Source organism: Corythoichthys intestinalis, chromosome 8 (assembly GCF_030265065.1).
Source record: "Corythoichthys intestinalis isolate RoL2023-P3 chromosome 8, ASM3026506v1, whole genome shotgun sequence".
NCBI lineage: Eukaryota > Metazoa > Chordata > Actinopteri > Syngnathiformes > Syngnathidae > Corythoichthys > Corythoichthys intestinalis.
Window position 1 is genome coordinate 32,313,510 of NC_080402.1, and position 7,282 is coordinate 32,320,791.

At 37.1% G+C, this 7,282-nt stretch overlaps 1 long non-coding RNA gene across 2 annotated transcripts; it reads right to left on the bottom strand.

The window, feature by feature from the left end:
- Window positions 1-2,708: 2,708 nt before the first annotated feature.
- LOC130919952 (uncharacterized) lies at window positions 2,709-6,080 on the bottom strand. Of its 2 annotated transcripts, none has more exons than XR_009064052.1 (3): window positions 5,505-6,080; window positions 5,170-5,309; window positions 2,709-5,018 (listed from the first exon to the last, which is right to left on the bottom strand). It is a non-coding gene; the product is annotated as an uncharacterized LOC130919952 (long non-coding RNA). The 2 variants fall into 2 exon arrangements; XR_009064051.1 differs by having other exon boundaries at window positions 5,170-5,247; window positions 5,505-5,669.
- Between the last annotated feature and the right edge of the window lie 1,202 nt (window positions 6,081-7,282).

Sequence of the window (7,282 nt, forward strand, 5' to 3'; positions counted from 1 at the left end):
TCATGGGCCTCTTGGCTGCATCTCTGATCAGTTTTCTCCTTGTTTGAGAAGAAAGTTTGGAAGGACGGCCGGGTCTTGGTAGATTTGCAGTGGTCTGATGCTCCTTCCATTTCAATATGATGGCTTGCACAGTGCTCCTTGAGATGTTTAAAGCTTGGGAAATCTTTTTGTATCCAAATCCGGCTTTAAACTTCTCCACAACAGTATCTCGGACCTGCCTGGTGTGTTCCTTGGTTTTCATAATGCTCTCTGCACTTTAAACCGAACCCTGAGACTATCACAGAGCAGGTGCATTTATACGGAGACTTGTTTACACACAGGTGGATTCTATTTATCATCATCGGTCATTTAGGACAACATTGGATCATTCAGAGATCCTCACTGAACTTCTGGAGTGAGTTTGCTGCACTGAAAGTAAAGGGGCCGAATAATATTGCACGCCCCACTTTTCAGTTTTTTATTTGTTAAAAAAGTTTAAATTATCCAATAAATGTTGTTCCACTTCACGATTGTGTCCCACTTGTTGTTGATTCTTGACAAAAAAATTAAATTTCATAACTTTATGTTTGAAGCCTGAAATGTGGCGAAAGGTTGCAAGATTCAAGGGGGCCGAATACTTTTGCAAGGCACTGTATCCATCTATGTTATTTTTTTACTTTTTTTATTAATATTACGTATAATACTGTTTTTGGATAGTTATTTTGAGGGTGGGTAATTAGGGGTATTTAAAGGGTTAATTCGGACTTCCGCGGGAATTCACGTTACGTCGCCAGCATAGGAACGGAAGTTGTTCGTAGCCCGGGGACTACCTGTACTATTATTTTGTGGTGCTGGATGAGTCAAATGATGAAAATGTTAACCCTTAAAAGCAAAACTTGAAAGGTTTTCAGAAGAAATGAAAGTGAAATGAAAACAACTTGGTGAAAGTAGTATTACACAACGATACTAAATGACTAATTATCTATATAGGCTACCTCGTTAATGTATTTACAAACAAGCCTCTGGTGACTTTTCCACCATGTGATGATAAAACCTGCATTGCAATGGATTGACACACGAAAGTACCAATACATTCCAACTATTTGCAGCCACATAGTGTACAACAAAAACCTCAATTGCAAACCAGAAGCGTCACATAGGCCTCGGGGGACTGATGATGGACTTTGAACATAGTGTTGACAGCACAGGACACAAATAGAAGCGCTCTTCATGAGAGCACACATTGTGCATGCAAGGAAAATGGCTCCCAGGCAACGAGATGCCACCAGGGACACTGTAAACCCAAATGAATGACAGAAAAATCGGATGTGCCACAATAAACACAATGTCTCGGGGGTATTTGTATACAGTGTACTGTATGGTTTCTCTGTTTCAAAATGTTCCTTTTGCTCTACCGCTACGGTGAAGCCATTTCTCTCTATGCAGGTTGTTCATATTTCATTAGAGTTTTGTAGTATTCACACAAATACCTGGGCTTCCATACATGCATGTGTATGGAATACATTTTAATTCAATCATTAAGTCCACCCACTAACCCCTTTCTTCCAGCACAGTGTTATTAAAACAGTGTGTGTTCGGAATGTTACAGGTAGCAATTCAGTCTGGTCTTCTGTGGTTTGGGCTGGATTTCAAAACCAATGCTAGAGGTCGGGCTAACAAGCACAGTCTGAATTTGAAAGAACCAATCATAGAAGCTAGAGATAGACCGATAATCAGCCGAGCTGCTTATCGGCGCCAATATTTGGAAATGTGACGTATATCGGTATCCGCCTTTTTTTTTTTTTTTTTTTAATAATCCGACCGCCCAATATGAAACAATCAATTTAAAACAACACAACCACCCTTCTCTCTCCTGCACTTGTATTCACCCTCCGATTGGTTAAGTGGTAATGAGAAACGGAGTTACACTTGTATAGCGCCTTTCCAGCTTTTCTCAGGCCCTCAAAGCACTCCACACTGTATACTGATCTACCTACTGGTGTCACAGCACCAGGACTAAAGTGGGGGTTAGCACCTTGCTCAAGGATACTTAGACAAGGTCATCAGGGCGGAGAATCGAACCCTCAAACCTCTGGTTTGGGGAACGACTACTCCGCCACTGAACCACACCACCCCCCAAGCAGCAGAGCCTCTGAAGAAGACATTGTCCTCACACACACACTGGAGAGTGAGAGGAAAGGGCATTTCAATTAAGTTCAGTGTTTGCATTATTTACTTTTTTTACACCAATTTTTACACTTATTGGCTACATTAATTAGTATCCGCCCATCTAATGACTAATAATTACTATCGGTATCGGTCCTGAAAAACCCATATTGGTCGATCTCTAATAGAAGCACAGATGTGACATAATCAGAATGCTGTCGGTTGTAGTCAATTTGTAGTTCTCAACCAATCATGGCATGCAGTTACGATAATTGACGGTTTTATGTAAAAAATCTAAGAGTGCACGGTGTATTGTCATGTACAGTACTTGTTTTTGAAAAAAGAACTAATAAAACCAAAACTCTTTTTTGAAAGATTAGTGGAGTCAGGTCTGCTCAGCCCCCCAAAATACTTTAGTGTTGTTTTATTTAGAATATATATATAGCGGAAAACACTCAGGTGACTTGAAATTCCGCTCTGAGACCCACAATTTGGCGAACTTTCAAAATTGTGCGATATGCATGTGTGATACTATGGAGGACCAAAGCTGCCAAAATTCAAAATAAAAATAAAAATAAGTCAATCAATAAAAAGCAAAATAAAAACGAAAATAAATACAAAAATAAGAAATATGATACAAAAATTAAATATAAATACAAAAATAAATTTGGAAATAAGTAGCTAATTAAATAAAAGTAGAAATAAAAATGAATATATATACAAAAATAAGAAATTACATTAAAAATGTAAGAATAAATACAAAAATAAATGTGGAAATAAATACAAAAATAAATATATTGATTGAAATAAATGTCAATCAATAAATAAAAACGCTTTGCCATATATTTACTTATTTCATTGTCAGTGCCAACGTTCAAGTGGAAATGTTATTCAAATGAGGGGGCGGTACTACATGTGTTGAACTATTCACCCATTGGTTGATCGACATGCCAGTTCAGTGATCCTCTCGATCGACGAAGTAATGTCTGCCTTCCTGCTGCTTGCTTGCTTCGTAAAATAATGGGACGAGACGAGAAGGCCGGGATGCTGGCAATCGGTTGGATGAGGACAAGGTACGTATTAAATTGGTAATTTGGTGTGTGTTTTTAAAAAAAACTTTTTACTTAAGTCCAGTTGAGGTATGTTGTATCTATATAATCTTCCATAAGCTAATACCTTGCATTGGGTCTCAGGAAGGGGAGGCAAGGCGGGACATGGATAAAGCTGCTAACAACATTAAACTCACAAGGAATAGTTTAGCGTTAGCGCAATTTAGTGAAGCAAAATTCACACATTCAAGTTCGTGTGGTGCTCCGGGAGACTGTTTGCACCGGCTGGTGTCTCGTTTAATGCTTTCATAGCTAATCTATTATACCATTTTGCCGTTGTCATCTATTTTCTTCTAGATACTTCTGAGGAAGGGTGGGGTGTCGTTCCTCAACAATAAGACATCTCTCGTCCTCACTTATCTACGTGCTTTTTTTTTTTTTTTTACCCTTAAGCTCCCCGAAGACGCAATAAATTTACATTTCAGGGAATGCTGATGGTGAGCAGTTGGCCAGTATTAGGGGAAAAAGTTACTGACCTTAAGTGGCTCATGTTGGTGTTCGGTGGACAATTTTTTTGATGAACGAGTTAGTTGTGCTGGAAGTCCTTTTTTGTACATCAATTGCCTGTTTATCATTTGTATTGTATTACACTGGTCATCAATAAAATATTACTTTGCAGAAAAACAATCATTGCCTTTATTATTTCTTCACATTATTGAGGTACTGTCACATCAACGACAACCAACATTCTATGCTGTCATTTAAAACAAGTCCAAATATTTGTGACGCAGGATGGATAGTCTCGTTGTAGACATTCAATACATTAGAAAATTCTGACATCTGCTGAATTTCTTCAGGAGTCGAGGCCTGTCGCAGCTGCACTTCTGGGACTGACATCGACATGGGGGTGATGACCATGTGGACCATCACATAAAACTGCAAATATGTAATTTAAAGTTGAACCAACTAGTCCTAAAATATAACTAAACATGCACACATCGTATATGGCAAATTTAGTTATTGATTAGCCTCATCTGTATGTGCCTAGCCCTAGACTGTGAAAGTGTTCGCATTTATACAATTTTATTTAACTTTTTTGGTCAGGGATATTTCATGCTATTATTGTTTTTTTTTAATGTTATGTTTTTGATTAGAAATGTGCACTTTACATTATCCCTTTTGAAGTTGAACTTGTTAAGCCATTTTCAAAGAGCCAACAAGCAAAGAGGGCGTGCCACACCTCATAATTAGATTTTGATGGGTAAAATTTCATCCAATCATCTCCCAGAAGTGGCAACTAAAACTATACCAACATTTCTGCAATAACAGACAATGTGTTGCAGGGCCCAGAATTTTTTTTTCTTAATTCTGAGACATAAAACTTTAGGGTTTCTCATTTTTGCAAGCCATAAACATCAACATTTAACTCATTGGCTGCCATTGACACCGCTTGACATCCAATCAATTTTTGACTGGGAGAGGCTGGCAGCGAAAGCACTCCAAATCTAAATGAATTAGATTCCTAGCGCGTAATAAATAATAAAAGCATGAAATATTTAAACTTAATTTAAAATGGTCTATATTATACTGTATATGGGTTTATCTTTCCAAAATGGGTGAAAAAAATATGGTCTTAATATATTTTTGTACTTCCTTCCGAGTCCCCCAATATAGAGCTTTAATTTATGACTTAATGGTTGCCATAGCTATGCCTTTGACTGTTGGGGGCTGGCACAGAATATCTACGGCGAACAGTTTGTAGTTGTAGTGTGCGGACAATTCCCGGTGGATCCAGACGTGGCATGGATTCTTGCACACGAAGTCCTCCATGAAAAAACAGGAAAACAAGTTGCAATTTAAAAAGTTGCATTGCATAAAAGCTGAAGAAGTAATTTCTAGTGTTTAAACAGGACTTGAAATAACAAAATTGTTTAACCCTATAGTCCAAGTCAAATTATTAATGACATTCACTTACTCTGAACCTTTGTACGTCGGAACCTGAGACGTCCTTGCATCATTCTGAACCCAGAATTTGGATGAGATCCTGGGATCCCTGCCTGTAATCACCCAGCATCCAACGTTGCGATGTCAGTGGAATTATTCAAGTCAGAGACTCTAAAAACAATGTTATGGTGAGCAGGAATATCGTTTGCTTTCATGAGAACTTAGTTGTAACTTCTGCTAAGCTACACTGGAGCAGTTACAAGTAGCTTTGATACCAGTAGCAGTCAGATATACATAGAGAGTGCAGCATGCCGTACGAATAACCAAGTTTTCATTTTAAAATATGCCACTGTCATACAAACTCACCTTATACCATGCTTTGACATTCGGCGGTGGATAATGCATATTCTCTCACTTCTCACCAAGTAGGACTACTAAACTAGGTCGGCTGTTTCCCTGACTTTCAGACCCACGTTCTGTCATCTGTTGCAGGCATGGCTAGTAAATTTCAGAAATCGAATGTCGATCAACCAATAAGCGAATAGTTCAACCCATGGCACCCTTAGGAACACCCCCTCATTTGAATTACATTTCCACTTGCAAGTTGGCGCTGACAATGAAATAAGTAAATATAAGGCAAAGCGCTTTTATTTATTGATTGACATTTATTTCAATCAATATATTTATTTTTGTATTTATTTCCACATTTATTTTTGTATTTATTCTTACATTTTTAATGTAATTTCTTATTTTTGTATATATATTCATTTTTATTTTTACTTTTATTTAATTAGCTATTTATTTCCATATTTATTTTTGGATTTATTTTTAGTTTTTGTATCTTAATTCTTATTTTGTATTTATAGTCGTTTATATTTTGCCTTTTATTGATTTATTTTTAATTACTTTTATTTTTAATTTTGGCAGCTTTGGTCCTCCATATGATACATCATTGGAAAGCTTAAAATCTCAATTTTCTGGGGGAAGAAAAATTTTGAAAAGCAGGGCATTTTTAAAAAAAGAAAACTTTTTTTTTTAAACAGCAGAACCCTAACTGGAGGTGAGAGCACGCGAGAGCAGAATTAAAAACGCCATGACTTTAACGAGATATTTTCGCGTATTTACCTCTTTTCGATCCAGAAACTCATGTAGCATGTATCACCGAGTGTAAAGACACAGCTGTGAATGACCACAGCCGGATTTTTGGCGGATATTATGGGTGAAACACGGTAATATAATAAAGGTCGCGATGCAGAAATCGCAGACATCAAGGTATGGTCGAGATGTTCTTTTTCATATACTTACCCTTTTGAATATTTTTTTTTCTTTGTTTGGATCGATTCTTTATCATCTAAAATATTGGGGAAAATGTGACAGTAACGAAATAAATACAATTAAGCGATAATTATGAGGTAGATATCCATGACTTTTTTACAGACGCCAATTTTTTTCATTGTGACGTAATTTGTTTAAAAATTTAAAATATGCGAGCCTTTTTTTCTTTTTTTAAACAAAATATTAGACCTCAATTAACGATTCCAACCTAAAAATGACAGACGTTTCAAATAATAAATATAATTAATTACCTTCGTTTTATGGCTGGTTTGAAACAAAAACGGTTGCGCGACGTCTTTAAACGGGGGTTTCCAGGGTAAAACAGACAAATATAAAAGTTTGGGGGCTTAATGCGCCATGAATCTGCTATGGCAGCATACAGACATATTGTTCTATCAAACACAGCAGTTCTTTTGGCTTAAAATACAGCAGTTAATTTTAAAGAGGGGTGCAAGAGCAGAAACTGCTTTTTCAGCCTTGTCCGTGTTTTCCGCCATATACAAAAAAATACTGACATATTCACTATGAAGTTTACAGAAAATTTGTTTAAATCAATAATCATATAACTTATTATTATTAACTTAAATATAATCATATATCTGTCAGTTTCCCCTCACTTCATAGAGTAGGGTAGAGAGCCCCTTTAGTGCGTAATTATCCAATCAATCCCACTTGTTCATATAGAGCAGGGGTCCCCATCTGCCGGGCCGCGGACCGGTACCGGTCCGTGGCGCATTTGCTACCGGGCCGCACAGAAATGATAATTTAATAACGACCGCATTCTGGCAGAATTAACCCTGTGCCCCTGC